The sequence below is a fragment of the Scyliorhinus torazame genome, chromosome 3 (genome assembly GCF_047496885.1).
Source record: "Scyliorhinus torazame isolate Kashiwa2021f chromosome 3, sScyTor2.1, whole genome shotgun sequence".
Classification (NCBI taxonomy): domain Eukaryota; kingdom Metazoa; phylum Chordata; class Chondrichthyes; order Carcharhiniformes; family Scyliorhinidae; genus Scyliorhinus; species Scyliorhinus torazame.
Genome location: NC_092709.1, coordinates 99636038 through 99655151, shown reverse-complemented (window position 1 = coordinate 99655151; position 19114 = coordinate 99636038). Strand labels below are relative to the sequence as shown.

The 19114-nt window shown below is 46.9% G+C and overlaps 1 protein-coding gene across 8 annotated transcripts in view; it reads right to left on the bottom strand.

Annotated features, from left to right (window-relative positions):
• Window positions 1-19114, bottom strand: part of fbxw7 (F-box and WD repeat domain containing 7) — a 572031-nt gene that overhangs the window by 444646 nt on the left and 108271 nt on the right. For 3 of the 8 annotated variants that reach the window (XM_072496055.1, XM_072496054.1, XM_072496057.1), the window contains exon 2: window positions 17482-17614. The exons of 4 other annotated variants lie outside the window; for them this stretch is intronic. The gene's annotated coding sequence lies outside the window, so the exon portion shown is untranslated. The remainder of the gene's footprint in view (window positions 1-17481; window positions 17615-19114) is intronic. One more of the 8 variants, XM_072496058.1, reaches the window with a different exon arrangement.

Here is a 19114-nt window from a genome sequence, read left to right as displayed (position 1 = left end):
GAGATGGTCCTTAGATGGGCAAAGAAAACTCGGAGCAGTAAGTGGGAGAACGCGGTGATCCGCGTATACCAAGACTGGAGTGCGGAGGTGGCGAGAAGGAGGGCGAGCTTTAATCGGGCCAAGGCGGTGCTTCACAAAAAGATAAAATTCGGAATGCTGCAACCGGCAAGACTGTGGGTCACATATCAAGGGAGGCACCACTACTTTGAGACGGCGGATGAGGCGTGGACTTTTATCGTGGAAGAAAAATTGGAATGAGCGGGTTTTTTTTTTAAAAAGAACGTTTGAAACAAAGTGGTGGGGCGAGTATGGGGGGCGAAGAGGGGGGTAAAAAGGGGGGAAAGAGGAGTTTTATGTTATTAATCCTGCGATGTGGTAACTTTTCCCTCTTCCACAGGAGGTGGTGGGGGGAGGAAAGGAGGTGGAGAAGATGGGGCGTTGGCCATTGGGGGCGGGGCCAAGGGGGAAGCACGGGCTCGGTTCCCGCGCTATGATAATCATGGCGGGAATAGGGAAGCAGGAAGGAGGGGGCGTCGCACGGTGCGAGCCGAGGTCACGGGGGGAAGCCGAGGTCGGCCAGAGTTTGCGGACTTCTGGGAGCAACATGGGGGGTGTAACTACGCTAGTGGGGGATCTAGCGGGGGGGTGGGAGGGGGGAATTATTGGGCTGCTGCTGCTGGGGAGAGGGGGGAGCTGGCATGGGGAGGGATGGGCGGGGGAGCACCGCCTGGGGGGGGACACAGCTGCGTGGGAACCGGGTGAGGAGCTGGAAAAAGGGGATGGCTAATTGACAAGGGGGGGGGGGGTAAAAAGCCCCCCAACCCGGCTGATCACGTGGAACGTGAGAGGGCTGAACGGGCCGATAAAGAGGGCACGGGTACTCGCACGCCTTAAGAAACTTAAGGCAGGCGTGGTTATGTTACAGGAAACGCACTTGAAACTGATAGACCAGGTGAGACTACGCAAAGGTTGGGTGGGGCAGGTGTTCCATTCGGGGCTAGATGCGAAACACAGGGGGGTGGCTATATTAGTGGGGAAGCGGGTAATGTTTGAGGCAACGACTATAGTGGCGGATAGCGGGGGCAGATACGTGATGGTGAGTGGCAAACTACAGGGGGAGACGGTGGTTTTGGTAAACGTATATGCCCCGAACTGGGATGATGCCAATTTTATGAGGCGTATGTTAGGACGCATCCCGGACCTAGAGGTGGGAAAGTTGGTAATGAGGGGAGATTTCAATACGGTGTTGGAACCAGGGCTGGACAGGTCGAGGTCCAGGACTGGAAGGAGGCCGGCAGCAGCCAAGGTGCTTAAAGATTTTATGGAGCAGATGGGAGGAGTAGACCCGTGGAGATTTAGCAGACCAAGGAGTAAGGAGTTTTCGTTTTTCTCCTATGTCCACAAAGTCTATTCGCGAATAGACTTTTTTGTTTTGGGAAGGGCGTTGATCCCGAAGGTGAGGGGAACGGAGTATACGGCGATAGCCATTTCGGATCACGCTCCACATTGGGTGGACTTGGAGATAGGGGAGGAAACAGAAGGGCGCCCACCCTGGAGAATGGACATGGGACGAATGGCAGATGAGGGGGTGTGTCTAAGGGTGAGGGGGTGCATTGAAAAGTACTTGGAACTCAATGATAATGGGGCGGTCCAGGTGGGAGTGGTCTGGGAGGCGCTGAAGGCAGTGGTTAGAGGGGAGCTGATATCAATAAGGGCACATAAAGGAAAGCAGGAGAGTAGGGAACGGGAGCGGTTGCTGCAAGAACTTTTGAGGGTGGACAGGCAATATGCGGAGGCACCGGAGGAGGGACTGTACAGGGAAAGGCAAAGGCTACACGTAGAATTTGACTTGCTGACAACGGGTACTGCAGAGGCACAGTGGAGGAAGGCACAGGGTGTACAGTACGAATATGGGGAGAAGGCGAGCAGGTTGCTGGCCCACCAATTGAGGAAAAGGGGAGCAGCGAGGGGAATGAGGGATGAGGAAGGAGAGATGGAGCGGGGAGCGGAGAGTGTGAATGGAGTGTTCAAGGCATTTTATAAAAAATTATACGAAGCTCAACCCCCGGATGGGAGGGAGAGAATGATGGGCTTTCTGGACCGGCTGGAATTTCCCAAGGTGGAGGAGCAGGAAAGGGTGGGACTGGGAGCACAGATTGAAATAGAGGAAGTAGTGAAAGGAATTAGGAGCATGCAGGCGGGGAAGGCTCCGGGACCGGATGAATTCCCAGTTGAATTTTACAGGAAATATGTGGACTTGCTCGCCCCGCTACTGACGAGGACCTTTAATGAGGCAAAGGAAAGGGGACAGCTGCCCCCGACTATGTCTGAGGCAACGATATCGCTTCTCCTAAAGAAGGAAAAGGACCCGCTGCAATGCGGGTCCTATAGACCTATTTCCCTCCTAAATGTAGACACTAAGATTCTGGCCAAGGTAATGGCAATGAGGATAGAGGATTGTGTCCCGAGGGTGGTCCATGAGAACCAAACTGGGTTTGTGAAGGGGAGACAGCTGAATACGAATATACGGAGGCTGCTAGGGGTAATGATGATGCCCCCACCAGAGGGGGAAGCGGAGATAGTGGTGGCGATGGATGCCGAGAAAGCATTTGATAGAGTGGAGTGGGATTATCTGTGGGAGGTGCTGAGGAGATTTGGTTTTGGAGATGAGTATGTTGGATGGGTGCAGCTGTTGTATAGGGCCCCAGTGGCGAGTGTGGTCACGAATGGACGGGGATCTGCATACTTTCGGCTCCATAGAGGGACAAGGCAGGGATGCCCTCTGTCCCCATTATTGTTTGCACTGGCGATTGAGCCCCTGGCAATAGCATTGGGGGGTTCCAAGAAGTGGAGGGGAGTACTTAGAGGAGGAGAAGAACACCGGGTATCTCTGTATGCGGATGATTTGTTGTTATATGTAGCGGACCCGGCGGAGGGGATGCCAGAGATAATGCGGACACTTCGGGAGTTTGGAGAATTCTCAGGATATAAACTGAACATGGGGAAAAGTGAGTTGTTTGTGGTGCATCCAGGGGAGCAGAGCAGAGAAATAGAGGACTTTCCGCTGAGGAAGGTAACAAGGGACTTTCGTTACTTGGGGATCCAGATAGCCAAGAATTGGGGTACATTGCATAGGTTAAATTTAACGCGATTGGTGGAACAAATGGAGGAGGACTTCAAGAGATGGGACATGGTATCCCTGTCACTGGCAGGGAGGGTGCAGGCGGTTAAAATGGTAGTCCTCCCGAGATTCCTCTTTGTGTTTCAGTGCCTCCCAGTGGTGATCACGAAGGCTTTTTTCAAAGAGAACCAAAAACATTATCATGAGTTTTGTGTGGGCCGGGAAGACCCCGAGAGTGAGGAAGGGATTCTTACAGCGTAGTAGGGATAGGGGGGGGGCTGGCACTACCGAGCCTAAGTGAGTACTACTGGGCCGCCAATATCTCAATGGTATGTAAGTGGATGGGAGAAGAGGAGGGAGAGGCGTGGAAGAGATTGGAGAGGGCGTCCTGTAGGGGGACTAGCCTACAAGCTATGGTGACGGCCCCATTGCCGTTCTCACCGAAGAAATACACCACAAGCCCGGTGGTGGTGGCGACTTTGAAAATTTGGGGACAGTGGAGACGGCATAGGGGAAAGACGGGAGCCTTGGTGGGGTCCCCGATAAGAAATAACCATAGGTTTGCCCCGGGGAGAATGGATGGGGCATTTGGAATATGGCAAAGAGCAGGAGTAACGCAACTGAAAGATCTGTTTGTGGATGGAAAGTTTGCAAGTCTGGGAGCGCTGACCGAGAAATATGGGTTGCCCCAAGGGAATGCATTCCGGTATATGCAACTGAGGGCTTTTGCGAGGCAACAGGTGAGGGAATTCCCGCAGCTCCCGACGCATGAGGTGCAGGACAGAGTGATCTCAAAGACATGGGTGGGGGACGGTAAGGTGTCAGATATATATAGGGAAATGAGGGACGAGGGGGAGATTATGGTAGATGAGCTGAAAGGGAAATGGGAAGAGGAGCTGGGGGAGGAGATTGAGGAGGGGCTGTGGGCGGATGCCCTAAACAGGGTAAACTCATCGTCCTCGTGTGCCAGGCTAAGCCTGATTCAATTTAAGGTGTTACACAGGGCGCATATGACTGGAGCACGGCTCAGTAAATTTTTTGGGGTAGAGGATAGGTGTGCGAGATGCTCGAGAAGCCCAGCGAATCACACCCACATGTTTTGGTCATGTCCGGCACTACAGGGATTCTGGGTGGGAGTGACAAAGGTGCTTTCGAAAGTAGTGGGGGTCCAGGTCGAACCAAGCTGGGGGTTGGCTATATTTGGGGTTGCACAAGAGCCGGGAGTGCAGGAGGCGAGAGAGGCCGATGTTTTGGCCTTTGCGTCCCTAGTAGCCCGGCGCAGGATACTGTTGATGTGGAAGGAAGCCAAGCCCCCGGGGGTGGAGACCTGGATAAATGACATGGCAGGGTTTATAAAGCTGGAACGGATTAAGTTCGTCCTAAGGGGATCGGCTCAAGGGTTCACCAGGCGGTGGCAACCGTTCGTCGAATACCTCACAGAAAGATAGAGGGAATGGAAAAGAAGAAGGCAGCAGCAGCAGCCCGGGGGGGGGGGGGGGGGGGGGGGGGGGGGGGGGGGGGGGGGGAACCAGAAGGACTCTCAGGGTTGTTAATATATATGTATAATATGTATAGGTCGTTGCTATAAATAATTGTATATTGGACTGTTAAATCATATTTTTGGAGAGTGTTTATCTGAGACAAGGCAGTTGCCATTTAGTTTTAGTTTTTGTTATATATTATTTATTCTTTGTTTATAAAACAGGTCATTGTTATTTATACTGTTATATTATTGTGTAAAGGATACACAATGTACTGTGATTGTTGACCAAAAATTTTCAATAAAATATTTAAAAAAAAATAATAATAATGTTTACTCATGGGACTTCTGGGTGCGGCGATGACCAGCTAAGTCGCACGTTTCGGCAGCTCCTGGTGGAACGGACTTTTGGGCTCTTAATAGGAGCCCCATCGGCAATTTTAACAGCAAATAACACTGTGCGGTAATCCAGAAGGGAATCCCCCCTGGACACGGATGGAAAAAAGAGAGGAAAGTAGCCGGATTGCAGTGGATCCTCAAGAGCAGCGGCCAGGAAGGCAGGCACAAAGCAAGATGGCGTCGGAAGGAGGCAGTTTAATATGGGGTCCTGACCAACAAGAGTTCCTGTGGCGTTGCGTAGATGAACTCAAAAAGGAGATGAAGGAGGAGCTGTTGGCCCCGATATTACAAGCGATTGAGGGGCTAAAGGAGGAGCAAAAGACCCAGGAACAGGAGCTTCGGGTCGTGAAGGCAAAGGCTGCTGAGAACGAGGACGACATACAGGGCCTGGTGGTGAAAACGGAGATCCACGAGGCACAACACAAAAGATGTGTGGAAAGGCTGGAGGTGCTGGAGAACAATGCGAGGAGAAAGAACTTAAGGATTCTTGGTCTTCCCGAAGGTGCAGAAGGGGCGGACGTCAGGGCATATGTGAGCACGATGCTGCATTTGTTAATGGGATCAGAGGCCCCGACGGGTCCGCTGGAGGTGGAGGGAGCCTATCGGGTTATGGCGCGAAGACCGAGGGCTGGAGAAATTCCTCGAGCAATAGTTGTGAGATTTCTCCGATACAAGGACAGAGAGATGGTCCTCAGATGGGCCAAGAAAACTCGGAACAGTAGATGGGAGAATGCGGTGATCCGCGTGTATCAAGATTGGAGTGCGGAGGTGGCGAGAAGGAGGGCAAGCTTCAATCGGGCCAAGGCGGTATTGCATAAAAGGAAGGTCAAATTCGGACTGTTGCAACCGGCAAGACTGTGGGTCACACATCTAGGGAAACACCACTATTTCGAAACGGCAGACGAGGCGTGGACATTTATTGTCGAGGAGAAGCTGGAGTGAGCGGGCCAGAAAAAGAACGTTTGGGACAAAAGTGGGGGGGGTGAATTTGTGGGATGAAGGGGGGGAAAAGGGGGAAGAGAGGACTTCCCAGATTGTTAAACCTGCGACCCTGTAACTTCTCTCTCTTCCCCATGTCGTGGGGGAGGGGGTGAGGGAGGATGAGGAGCTGTGGGTGCCGGCCATTGGGGGCGGGGCCAAAAGGGGAAGCGCGAGCTTTGTTCCCGCGCTATGGTAATCATGGCGGGAACAGGGAAGCAGGAAGGAGGGGGCCTCGCACAGTGTGAGCCGAGGTCACGGGAGGAAGCCGAGGTCGGCCAGAGTTTGCTGACTTCTGGGAGCAACATGGGGGGTGCAATTACGCTAGCTTGGAATCTAGCGGGGGGGGGGGGGGTTAACTGGGTTGCTGCTGCTGGGGAGAAGGGGAGCTGGTATGGGAGGGGGGGGGTCGGGGCGGGGGGGGCACCGCCTGGGGGGGGATACAGCTACGTGGGAACCGGGTGAGGAGCTGGATTGAAAAAGGAAATGGCTAGTCGTCAAGGGGGGGGGGGGGGGGGGTAAAGAGCCCCCCAACCCGGTTGATCACGTGGAATGTGAGAGGGCTGAACGGGCCGATTAAGAGGGCACGGGTACTCGCACACCTAAGGAAACTTAAGGCAGATGTGGTTATGCTTCAGGAGACGCATCTGAAGCTGACAGACCAGGTTAGACTTCGCAGAGGATGGGTGGGGCAGGTGTTTCATTCGGGGCCAGATGCAAAAAACAGGGGGGTGGCCATACTAGTGGGGAAGTGGGTAATGTTTGAGGCAAAGACTATAGTGGCGGATAGTGGGGGCAGATACGTGATGGTGAGTGGCAAACTGCAAGGGGAGGCGGTGGTATTAGTGAACGTGTATGCCCCGAACTGGGATGATGCCAATTTTATGAGGCGTATGTTAGGACGAATCCCGGACCTAGAAGTGGGGAAGTTGGTAATGGGTGGAGACTTTAATACGGTGCTGGACCCAGGGCTGGACAGATCGAGATCCAGGACCAGAAGGAGGCCGGCTGCAGTTAGGGTGCTTAAGGATTTTATGGTGCAGATGGGAGGAGTAGATCCCTGGAGATTTAGTAGACCTAGGAGTAAGGAGTTTTCGTTTTTCTCCTATGTACATAAAGTATTTTCACGAATAGATTTTTTTGTTGTGGGAAGGGCACTGATCCCAAAGGTGACGGGGACGGAGTACACGGCTATAGCCATCTCGGATCATGCTCCACACTGGGTGGACCTGGAGATAGGGGAAGAAAAACAACAGCTTCCACCCTGGAGAATGGACATGGGATTATTGGCAGATGAGGGGGGGTGTTTAAGGGTGAGGGGGTGTATTGAAAGGTACTTGGAAATTAATGATAATGGGGAGGTACAGGTGGGAGTGGTCTGGGAGGCACTGAAGGCAGTGGTTAGAGGGGAGCTGATATCTATTAGGGCACACAAAGGAAAGCAGGAGGGTAGGGAAAGGGAGCGGTTGTTGAAAGAACTGCTGAGGGTGGACAGACAATACGCGGAGGCACTGGAGGAGGGACTATACAGGGAAAGGCAAAGGCTACATGTAGAATTTGACTTGTTGACTACGGGTAAGGCAGAGGCACAATGGAGGAAGGCACAGGGTGTACAGTACGAATATGGGGAGAAGGCGAGTAGGTTGTTGGCCCATCAACTGAGGAAAAGGGGAGCAGCGAGGGAGATGGGGGGGTGAGAGATGAGGAGGGAGAGATGGAGCGGGGAGCGGAGAGAGTGAATGGAGTGTTCAAGGCATTTTATGAAAGATTATATGAAGCGCAGCCCCCGGACGGGAAGGAGAGAATGATGTGCTTTCTGGGTCAACTGGAATTTCCTAAGGTGGAGGAACAGGAGAGAGTGGGGCTGGGAGCACAGATTGAGACGGAGGAAATAGTGAAAGGGATTGGAAGCATGCAGGCGGGGAAGGCCCCGGGACCAGACGGATTCCCAGTTGAATTCTATAAGAAATATTTGGACTTGCTGGCCCCGCTACTGATGAGAACCTTTAATGAGGCGAGGGAAAGGGGGCAGCTGCCCCCGACTATGTCAGAGGCAACAATATCGCTCCTCCTAAAGAAGGAAAAAGACCCGCTGCAATGCGGGTCATACAGGCCCATTTCCCTCCTGAATGTGGATGCTAAGATTCCGGCCAAGGTAATGGCAATGAGGATAGAGGATTGTGTCCCGGGGGTGGTCCATGAGGACCAAACTGGGTTTGTGAAGGGGAGACAGCTAAATACAAATATACGGAGGCTGCTAGGGGTAATGATGATGCCCCCACCAGAGGGGGAAGCGGAGATAGTGGTGGCGATGGATGCCGAGAAAGCATTTGATAGAGTGGAGTGGGATTATTTGTGGGAGGTGTTGAGGAGATTTGGCTTTGGGGACGGGTATATCAGGTGGGTACAGTTGCTGTATAGGGCCCCGATGGCGAGCGTGGTCACGAATGGACGGGGGTCTGACTATTTTTGGCTCCATAGAGGGACGAGGCAGGGATGTCCTCTGTCCCCGTTATTGTTTGCATTGGCGATTGAACCCCTGGCTATGGCACTGAGGGGTTCCAGGATGTGGGGGGGGGGGGGAGAAGAACACCGGGTATCTCTGTATGCGGATGATTTGTTGCTATATGTGGCGGACCCGGCGGAAGGGATGCCAGAGATAATGCGGATACTTGGGGAGTTTGGGGATTTTTCAGGGTATAAACTGAACATGGGGAAAAGTGAGTTGTTTGTGGTGCATCCGGGGGAACAGAGCAGAGAGATAGAGGATTTACCGTTGAGGAAGGTAACAAGGGACTTCCGGTACCTGGGGATCCAGATAGCCAAGAATTGGGGTACATGACATAGGCTTAATTTAACACGGTTGGTGGAACAGATGGAGGAGGATTTCAAGAGATGGGACATGGTGTCCCTGTCATTGGCAGGTAGGGTGCAGGCGGTTAAAATGGTGGTCCTCCCGAGATTCCTTTTTGTGTTCCAGTGCCTCCCGGTGGTGATCACGAAGGCTTTTTTCAAAAAAATTGAGAAGACTTGTGAGTTTTGTGTGGGCTGGGAAGACCCCGAGAGTGAGGCGGGGATTCTTGCAGCGTAGTAGGGACAGGGGGGGGCTGGCACTACCGAGCCTAAGTGAGTACTACTGGGCCGCCAATGTTTCAATGGTGTGTAAGTGGATGGGAGAAGGGGAGGGAGCGGCGTGGAAGAGATTGGAGAGGGCGTCCTGCAGGGGGACTAGCCTGCAAGCAATGGTGACGGCGCTGTTGCCGTTCTCACCAAAGAAAGATACCACAAGCCCGGTGGTGGTGGCTACATTGAAAATTTGGGGGCAGTGGAGACGGCATAGGGGAGGGACGGTAGCTTCGGTGCAGTCCCCGATAAGAAACAATCATGGGTTCGTTCCGGGGTGAATGGATGGGGGATTTGGAGCATGGCAAAGAGCTGGGGTAGTACAATTAAGAGATCTATTTGTAGATGGGACGTTTGCGAGTCTGGGAGCGCTGACGGAGAAATATGGGTTGCCCCAAGGGAATGCATTTCGGTATATGCAACTGAGGGCTTTTGCGAGGCAACAGGTGAGGGAATTCCCGCAGCTCCCGACGCAGGAAGTGCAGGATAGAGTGATCTCAGAGACATGGGTGGGGGACGGTAAGGTGGCGGACATATACCGGGAGATGAGGGACGAGGGGGAGATCATGGTAGATGAGCTGAAAGGGAAATGGGAAGAACTGGGGGAGGAGATTGAGGAGGGGCTGTGGGCTGTTGCCCGACGTAGGGTAAACTCATCGTCCTCGTGTGCCAGGCTAAGCCTGATACAATTTAAGGTGCTACACAGGGCGCATATGACTGGAGCACGGCTTAGTAAATTTTTGGGGGTAGAGGATAGGTGTGCGAGATGCTCGAGAAGCCCAGCAAATCACACCCACATGTTCTGGTCATGCCCTGCACTGCAGGGGTTCTGGGTGGGGGTGGCAAAGGTGCTTTCGAAGGTGGTGGGGGTCCGGGTCGAACCAAGCTGGGGGTTGGCTATATTTGGGGTTGCAGAAGAGCCAGGAGTGCAGGAGGCGAGAGAGGCTGACGTGTTGGCCTTTGCGTCCCTTGTAGCCCGGCGCAGGATATTGTTAGCCCGGCGCAGGATATTGTTAATGTGGAAGGAAGCCAAACCCCCGGGGGTGGAGACCTGGATAAACGATATGGCAGGGTTCATAAAGTTAGAACGGATTAAGTTCGTGTTAAGGGGTTCGGCTCAGGGGTTCACCGGGCGGTGGCAACCGTTCGTCGACTACCTCACAGAAAGATAGAGGGAATGGAAAAGAAGTAGATAACAGCAGCAACCCAGGGGGGGAAGGGGGGGGGAGGAATCGGACAGACTCTCAGGGATGTTATTGTATATGTATAGGTATTTGGTATATGTAATTGTATATTGGATTGTTGGATTGTATTTTTGGAGAGTATTTATTTTGGACAAGGCAGTTGCCATTTAGTTTTGTTTTTTGTTTTTGTTCATATTACTTATTTATTTGTTTAAAACTGGCCACAGTTATTTATATTGCTTTATTGTTGTGTAAAAGAAACACTACGTATTGTTATGTTTGGCCAAAAAACTTGAATAAAATATATTTTTAAAAATAAAATAAAAAATAATATTTGCACAAGCAAGGGGTAGAAATAATTTCAGCAGATATTATGACAGCTAGTTTTGCAGGAACACTTGGAAGTAGCATTTTGAGACCATGATAAAACCTAGAAGTCCCCCTTCATCAGTGATTGTGAAATGTTGTTAAACATTGACAAAATTAAACTTTTAGACAGCAAGCATTCATCACCTTTTGCTGTGCTCTTACTAGTTCAATGCCAACGCTGCAAATACAGGCAGTCTTCCAACACAACACAATTGGTTCCTGAAAACAATGTCTCAAGTCAAAACGTCTTAAGTGGGAACCAATTTTCCCATCAGAAACAATGTTATAAATGGGGGGGATTAGTTCCTAAACCAAGGCCCAATACCCTTTTTCCAACAAAATAACCCAGAATTTTGTACCCAAGCAATTATAGACGAGCAATATATCAGCAGCAACATATTTATTGGCAAAAATCATAAAAATGTGCAGGTATATACTGTATACTACTGTACTTACTGTCCACTGTACATAATTATCTGAACAGCACGGACACATTTTTAAAACCTTATAGTAATTTGTCTTCCTCATTCCTGGGCTCATGGATAGGTCTGAACTTCGGTTGGAGATTTTGAAGAGACTTGCCTGGAGTCTTCTTAGGATTGTTGGCTTCAGGTTTTGGAGTCTTCTCGGCTTTCTTAAATAACATGATCAAGCAAGTTTGGACAGGTGCTTTCTTCTCCTTGTAAATGTGTGTCGCAGTTGTACATGTTGTATATGCTCCACATTCAGTTTTGGAGTCATGTTCCTCAGCTTCCAACGGTTGTAATGCCTCAGCTAACACCTATGCTGTTAAGACTTGGAATCTCCTCAACAGTGGGTGCATCTGTTTCTTCCTCTGCCATTTATTGCTGTTCCAATTCAATGAGGTCTCATCCATTTCGACAATATTTCCGGTCACCTCTTCAGTGTCTGTAAAGCCTCAGAAGTCATACACAAAGTCAGGACCCAATTTTCTCCAAACACCATGTAAATTTGGTTGCGAGGCCTCTTCATTCCATGCCACACCTATGTACTTAACTGTACGGTAAATGTTGAAGCCCTTCCAGAATTCAGAAATTCAATGTTCAATATTCCAGAAGGGAGCCAAGAGGCACAAGAAAGAAACTGAAGAACTAACTGAATGGAAAAGAGGAGGCATTGATACGAAAAGCCATTGAACTTTCCAAGTTGCGAACGGATAATGCAGCCATGATTAGCACAATTACAGAACTGAAACAAGACACAACTTTGCCGGAGACCAACCTGCCTAACAATGAAACCAAAATGAAGGACAAGGCTTAACTGCAGACAGAGAAAGAAAAGAAAGAAAAGCAGAAATAAGATCAAAAAATCTAAATCTGATGCTGAAGCTCAAAGAACTAGAAGAAAAAGCACTGGATGCCTCAAACCTACTAAAAACCATTGAGTTGCAGGAAAAATGAAATGGCTACAATTGTGAAACATGTGGAAATTAAGTTTCCACTTTTGAAATGTCAACACACAGTTAGATCATGATGGACCCCACAGAAAAAGAAAATCAGAGTCCACTCTCAGAATGAACAGAGTACACGTTCCCTAATGCGCAAGTCCATGGTGTCCAAACACAGCAGACGAGTTGCCAATAAAGAGAAATGCAATAAGTACAAAAAGCGAATGAAATTAATACAACCAAGTACTAAAAACAGAGCACAACAATTTCAATGCCTGACCAAAAAAGTCAACTTGAAGCAACTGAGACCGTCATTCCTCCAAACGTGACAGAACAAGATCTGAACAAATTGTCACGCCTTTAGACTGTCTGAATTTATAAAGTCAGAGTCCTAGGGGGTGCAGGAAAGAGAAGGGGTGGCAAGTAAACATTGTATTGTAAATGCATTTGGGCAAGGACTTGGGGATGTGTGGAATAAGAGTGTTTGGTAGAATAAGGGTTCGTGTGGGCTGGAGAACTGTAGCACCCACATAGTTTGTAAGTTCATCAGATATAAGACCAGAATTAGGCCATTCGGCACATCGAGTCTGCTCTGCCATTCTATCATGGCTGATGTGTTTCGTATCTGTTACCTACAATGTTACAGACCAAGAGCTGAATTCCGAAATCAGTCACAGCATCGCCTCCCTAGAACACATGACCTAGGAGCGAGAGTAGGCAATTTAGCCTCCCAAGCCGAAACACACTCAATGCGATCATGGCTGATCCCATCCTGGCTCAACGCCATTGTCCTGCCCATTCTCCATAACCCTTCAACCCATTACCAATTAAAAATCTGTCTAACTCTTCCTTAAATTTACTCACTGTCCCTCCATCCACCACACTCTGGGGTATTGAATTCCACAGATTCACAACCTTTTGGGAGAAGTAGTTTTTCCTCAAATCAGTTTTAAATTTGCTACCTCTTATTCGAAGATTATGAACTCTCATTTTAAATTGCCGCACAAGAGGAAGCATCAGCTCCGTGTCAACTTTATCCATACCTTTTAGCATCTTGTATACCTCAATTAGATCTCCCTTCATTCTTCTAAACTCTAGTGATATAGAGAGTTACATAATAGTACATTGTCTATGGAGTAAGAGTCTGGAAGGAACCAGCATCTGTGCATGGCCGTACTGTGGATATATACATAGTTATAGGTTAACAATAAACAGTCTATGTTTAACCATACAAACCTCCAGACCTCTCTGTGAAACACCAAACAACCTTTTAGAACAACTACTTCTAAAATGAATAGCAAATAATTTGAACAGAAAATGAGTAAGATGCAGAAGTTCTGATTAATAATAAATTGAAGCTATCACAAGAATGCTTCGAGGCAGCAAGTAAAGATCATCCAAAGTTACACTGTACTAAAACATCAATATTGAGCCAAAATGGTGAGGTATTGTTGCCACTTCGTGAATCATTGGGCCAAAATGGTGAGGTATTGCCACCACTTCATGAATCATTGGGCCAAAATGGTGAGGTATTGCCTACATTTCATGAATCATTGGCGTGCCGAACTTAGAATTCTGTATATAGTTCTGATCACTGAAGTAGAAAAGGGATATTGCAGCTATAGAAAGGATACAGAGGGAAAAACAAGAGAGTGATTGAGGAGATTTATGATTTGATTGGGAGGAATGATTATCTAAATTCGGTATGTACTTACTGGAAAAGGGTGAGAGGTGATTTGCTTGCTATTTCAGGATTCTAAATTGGCTAGATAATTTAGACCTTGACAAGATGGTTAACCTTGTCCAGAACAGTAGAAGCAGAGGACACAATCTGCACTTGATGGGGAATTATATTCAAAACTGATCTGCAGAAACATTTATCTGGATTTTATGGTCAGTGGCTTTATGACCTCAAAGATCTCAGGCTCTCAGGCACAGATTTCAACTTTCTTGAATCTGACACCAGGTCAAGGGGATCACTATGCATCCAGCAACAGTGCTAGTTTCAAGCAACCAATCACACTGAAGAACTCTATGTCTGCAAACCAGGTAGAATAATGCACCGACTAGTCTTCATTTTTCGTACCTTTTACAGAAAGTGAAATAAATGATTGGGACATGCACTTCTGAAATATCAAACAGAGTTAAAAAATATATTCAGAAATTAAAGAATTATCATAATGAAAAATTCTGACAAATAAGGAGTTTGTTCAGTTGCAGTTGTGACTTATTAACCCATTTAAAACTCAGTTACATTTAATTAACAAGGCATTTTTCAGGGGTTTAGAACAGTGATATCGCAGGATAAAGAAGGATGTTCTCATTACTTCAATTTTTTTTACAAATCAGTGTGGAGTGGCCTTAACAGTGCACTCAATGCAGAAGCAAGAAACTGATAGCAAGTTCTGCATTTCCGCATTTAAATGTCCATGTGCTGATGTCAGAAGCCGCTGTCAGTTTCACAGTTGTAATGACGGAAAACACAAACAGTTTTGCCATCATTGCAACTGCAAAACCTAGGTCATTATGTTCAGTGAGCAAGTGGCCAATCTCTGGCAAAGGTTCTCAGATGCTGGTGGAAGCAGATAATATTGTTTATTCAAATACAAAACAGATAGGCTTCTCTGAAAATATTTGGGACGGAATATGTAATTTGAGACATGAAAATGTTAAGTGTGTCATGCTTAAGAGGAGCAAGTGACTTTCGATATATAATTTAAGAAGCTTTTGACTAATGGGGTTTTCCTCACTTCATGCCTGGGTCTGAGCATTTATTTACCTCTATCACTGAAGGTGGGCAGAGGTAATGTTTTTGTCCCAATTTATAAATATTCTCTCTCAAAAACTAATGGATTGACTTCAAGTGAACTTGGTACACAGAGCGGGTATGGCTCAAGAAAGGCCTGATTAGTTTTTGGCAAAGATGCGGGTCCAGTTCCTGGAATTGTAAGGAACAGTTATCATTAGGAGATAGCATGAATTAACTTTCAGAATGTTGTAGGTTGCACCATTTAGAATGCTTGTTGTGGGTTCTTTCAGCTGTTGTGGTGCAATTTTCCACAACTGTCAGAACAAGTTGTTGGATGAGGATTGGTCTGAAGCCACCTCAGTAAGCCAGGCAGGGAAATCCTCAGGAAGAGTTGAGTAATTTCATTAGGCATGAGTTAACATAGCATGGCAGAAGCCACATATACTCTACCAAATTCCTCTTTGTTGATAAGAGTTTGACTGCTATTGTCAGGCAAGAACTCTATTGTCATTGTACCAAGAAGGAGAATTGGATGGCCTTCCTCCTTTTGGGTATAGCAATTCCTGTGGCATAATGCATATGCATTATTTTTTATTAGCATTCCATAAAAATACTACCTTCAGGTTTAGGTTTCATATTAATGAACAAGTGAATTAATTGTAATAAGTCTGTCCTAAACATGTGCCATCCATGTTAAATACTTTACAACTTCACTTGTTATTTTGGGAGAAATCTGTCATTAAAATCAAAAAATATGATAATTACTTTATCACCGTTTCTGATGATTGCTCGTATTTGCGCTCTTTGCATGACTTTACTTGCACCTCATATATCCTAATTTTGGCAAATTGTTAAATCATTGAAACTGAATGTAGCCATACCATCAAGTTCAAGCATTCACATATTCAGCTTTAGCATTACACTAGTCTCAGCACCACTACAGTAAAGCCAGATCGTGATGAAATAGCTTTGTTTATTAACAACACTGTATTAAGCAATCAGTTCAATAATTGAGCAGTGAGCTATAAAACAGTACAATAATACAATGAAACTTATTTAGTGCGAACAGTTTTCTCCACTAAACACCCCATTAACATTCTTTACATGTATCCAATAAAATGGAACAGTCCAGTAAGTTTTTATTTATTCAATACAATCATGTCAATTAATTGATCAAATTCTACTTTCATCATAGTGATGCAAGTATGCATGTAGCAAAGAGTGATAGAAATCAACAGTTTTGTCCATTGCTCCAACAAAGAACTAAAACTAACACCAAACACCCCCTCTCCCCCATAAGGAGTTCTGGCTGATCTGATATCCCAAAGACCGCCACTTTGGGCATGGCTCCACCCTCACTTTCACAACCTTGGACATTGCCTCAAAGAAGGTTGTTCAGTACCCGACAAGTCTGAGGCAAGCCCAGAGCATGTGGGTGTGGTTGGCCAGGCGCCCTTGGCACTGTTCAAATTGGTCCTCCACCTCTGGAACGAATCCACTCATTCGGGTCCTGGTTAAATGCGCTCTGTGCACCACCTTTAGCTACATTAGGCTCAACCCTGCGCACATGGAGGTGAAGTTCACCCTTGGCAGTACTTCAATCCAGAGTCCACTCCCTGCATAAGCGCACACAGAGAAGCACAAGCGCACACAGAGAAGCACAAGCGCACACAAGGACACCCCTTCAGAGGAGGTTCACCAGATTGCTTCCGGGGATAAAGGGATTGACGGATGAGGAGAGATTAAACAGTTTGGGTTTATACTCGGGGGTTCTGACTGAGGTATATAAAATACTAAAAGGGGTTGATAAAGTAAACGTAGGCCAAATGTTCCCCCTTTCAGGGCAATCTAGAACTAGAGGTTATGGATATAGGTTGAGAGGCGGTAGAGGAGGAACTACTTCTCGCAGAGGGTGGTGAATTTGTGGAAATCGCTGCCCCATAGTGCAGTGCAGTCTGAGTCATTAAATAGTTTCAAGAAGGAGATAGATATATTTAGGATTTAAAAACAGGTTAAATATGGGGAATACGTAGGGAAGTGAGACTAGGAAGAGATCAATCATGATCTGATTGAATGGCGGAGCAGGCTCGCAGGGCTGAATTGCGTACTTTTGCTCCTAATTCCTACGTCCCCAGCATTTTCTGTTTTTATCTCAGATTTCCAGCATCTGCAAATTTTGCTTTAATTATTATGGAAAGCGTCATCAACAGTGCTATCAAGTGGTATTTGCTCAGCAATAACCTACTCACTATCGCTTAGTCTGGTTCTGCCAGGACCACTCAGCTCCAAACATGGACTCCAGAGATGGGGAGAGAGTGAATGCCCTTGACATCAAGGCAGCATTTGACAAGAGTGTGGTATCAAGGGGGCCTAGGAAAATTGGAGTCAGTGGTAATCAGGAGGTGGGGGGAATTTGCCACAAGTTGGAGTCACACTAGCACAAAGGAAGATGGCTGTGGTTTCTCGTGTTTAATTATCTCAGTCTCAGGAGTTACTCTGAAGTGGATTGTAACTCTAGCCTCAAATATAGACTACCCTAGATCAATCACCCTCACCTGAGCCTAGTCTTCATTCTAAAACAGAATCCAATGAAATTTTAAAAATACAATGTCACAGCCAATAACAATTTAAGAAAACCCATCAATATTCAAAGTAATGCTTTAGATTTACCTGATTCCCAAGTGAATCAGTTGTTGGGGCAGTTGGACAGAAAATCAGTCTGCTTTACGATATCCAACTCCTCTACAAGTGGAGAAACATTGAAGAGGTTCACCCCGGAGCCTTCTACAATGTCTCTGCTGTTCTGAAAGGAAATTGGAACAGTTATACCTTCCTAAACCATATTACAAAATTCTTTAGCAATAATGGGCATTATCTTTGATTAACTCATCCCCTTATATGTGTCCTTATTATTCTCTATTATTTGTCAAAATGATTTTATTATTCACACTGTGAGCCTGTATATGGTCATGTTCTAAAATACGCCCTTAATATATTTGCTGTTACCTCCAATTGTTTTTATTTCTATAGAAGTAATTTTAAACTTTTTATAGAAGAATAGAAGTCGTTTTTTCTAATTTGCTGAGTTGAGACTTAAGAATGACTCCCAAATAAATAACTTTAGACAATACTATTAGAAAAGCTTCTAAAGCCCCTTCGAAAATGACTTTAAATAGCTTTTTCTTATCTTTGCTTAGTATGAAGAGAACTTGAATACCCTGGTGTTACTTTGTGTGGTACGAATGAGGTCTGTTTAACACCTGTTGGAACCAAAGCTGTCAGCAAGTGTTGGCCATGTATAATTTAAGGCTTCTGAGAAAAAATGGCTATACTCGAACATGTGTCCACTTTCTAAATTCTAAATTATAATATCCTAAAAATATATGAATTCTACCTATTGGTTTATATATTTCCTTCACACATCAAGCTAGTATCCTAGGTCAAGCCATCTTCAGTTTCATCAATAACCTTCCCTCAATCATGTCAGAAATGGGAATGCTTGCTGATGATTGTACAATTTTCAGCACCAATTGTGGCTCTTCAAATACTGAAGCAATACATATCCATATTCAGCAAGACCTGGACAACATTCAGGATTGGGCTGATAAGTGATACGTGTGGCACAAATGTTACAAGTGATGACCATCTCCAACAAGTCTGGAACCCCCCCTTGATGTTCAATAGCAATACCATTGCTGAATCCCCCACTATCATTGATTATCAGGTTAACACCACCTGGTTATCATTGACCAGAAACTGAACTGGACCAGCCATATAAATACTGCTGCTACAAGAGCAGGTCAGAGGCTGAGAATTCTGCAGAGATTAACTAACCTCCTGACTCCCCAAGGTCTGCCCACCATCTTTACAAGGCATAAATGTGATGGAATACTCTCCACTTGCCGAGGTGAGTGCAGCTCTAACAGCGCTCAAGCTCAATACCATCCAGGACAAAGCAGCCCATCCACCACCTTCAACGTTCACTCCCTCCACCACTGATGCACAGTGGCAGCAGTGTGCAACTTCTACAAGGTGCACTGCACTAATGTTCCTTCAGCAGCATGTTCCAAGACCTTCACCACCTAGATGGACAAAGACAGTAGATGCATGGGGACGCCACCACCTGCAAATGCTTCTCCAAACAACCCACCATGTTGACTTGGAACTATACCATAGATCATTGAATTTACAGTGCAGAAGGAGGCCATTCAGCCCATCAAGTCTACACCGGTCCTTGGAATGAGCACCATATTTAAGCCCATGCATCCACCCTACCCCCAGTAACCCCACCTAACGTTCACCA